Genomic DNA, 1,538 nt, shown 5'->3' on the forward strand with positions numbered 1-1,538 from the left:
TGTTGTCGTTGCAGGCAATCTCAACACTGTGCATTACAGGGAAGACATCCTCCTCCCTCATGTGGTACCCTTCCTGCAAGCTCATCCTGACCCTCCAGCATGACAATGCCACCAGCCATACTGCTCGTTTTGTGCGTAATTTCCTGCAAGACAGGAATGTCAGTGAACTTGCAGGTGCCTTGGTGGAAGAGTAGGGTAACATCTCACAGCAAGAACGAATCTGGTGCAGTCCATGAGGAGGAGATGCACTGCAGTACTTAATGCAGCTGGTGGCCACACCAGATACTGACTGTTACTTTTGATTTTGCCACCACTTTGGAAGTCTGCTTGGGGTCATTGTTCATTTGGAAGACCCATTTGCGACCAAGCTTTAACTTCCTGACTGATGTCTTGAGATGTTGTTTCAATATATCCACATAATTTTCCATCCTCATGAAGCCATCTATTTTGTGAAGTGCGCCAGTCCCTCCTGCAGCAAAGCACCCCCACAACTTGATGCTGCCACCCCCGTGCTTCACGGTTGGGATGGTGTTCTTCGGCTTGCAAGCCTCCCCCTTTTTCCTCCAAACATAACGATGGTCATTATGGCCAAGCAGTTACATTTTTGTTTCATCAGACCAGAGGACATTTCTCCAAAAAGTACGATCTTTGTCCCCATGTGCGGTTGCAAACCGTAGTCTGGCTTTTTTATGGCGGTTTTGGAGCAGTGGCTTCTTCCTTTCAGGTTATGTCGATAGAGGACTCATTTTACTGTGGATATAGATACTTTTGTACCTGTTTCCTCCAGCATCTTCACAAGGTCCTTTGCTGTTGTTTTGGGATTGATGGCCTATCAGAAGCTTCTAAAGCCATGACATCATTTTCTGGAATGTTCCAAGCTGTTTAAAGGCACAGTCTTAGTGTATGTGTATGACTGTCACGCCTTGGTCTTAGTATTTTGTGTTTTCGTTATTTATTTGGTCAGGCCAGGGTGTGACATGGGTTTATTTTGTGGTGTGTTTTTGTATTGGGGTTTAGTAGGTATTAGGATTGTGGTTGAGTATGGTTGTCTAGCATAGTCTATGGTTGCCTGAGGCGGTTCTCAATCAGAGTCAGGTGATTCTCGTTGTCTCTGATCGGGAACCATATTTAGGTAGCCTGGGTTTCACTGTGTGTTTTGTGGGTCTCTGTGTTTGTTTTCACAAGATAGGCTGTATAGGTTTTCACGGTTCGTTTGTTGTTTTGTATATTAAGTTATTTCATGTATCGTTTATTTTTCATTAAAGAACATGAGTAACCACCACGCCGTATTTTGGTCCGCTCCTTTTTCAACAGACGAACGTCGTTACAATGACCCACTGAAATTGTGATACAGTGAATTATAAGTGAAATAATCTGTCTGTAAACAATTGCTGGAAAAATGATTTGTGTCATGCACAACGTAGATGTCCTAACCGACTTTGCAAAACTATAGGCTGTTAACAAGAAATTTGTGGAGTGGTTGAAAAACAAGTTTTAATGACTCCAACCTAGGTGTATGTGAATTTCTGACGTCAACT

This window comes from Oncorhynchus nerka, linkage group LG21, assembly GCF_034236695.1.
Source record: "Oncorhynchus nerka isolate Pitt River linkage group LG21, Oner_Uvic_2.0, whole genome shotgun sequence".
Classification (NCBI taxonomy): Eukaryota; Metazoa; Chordata; class Actinopteri; order Salmoniformes; family Salmonidae; genus Oncorhynchus; species Oncorhynchus nerka.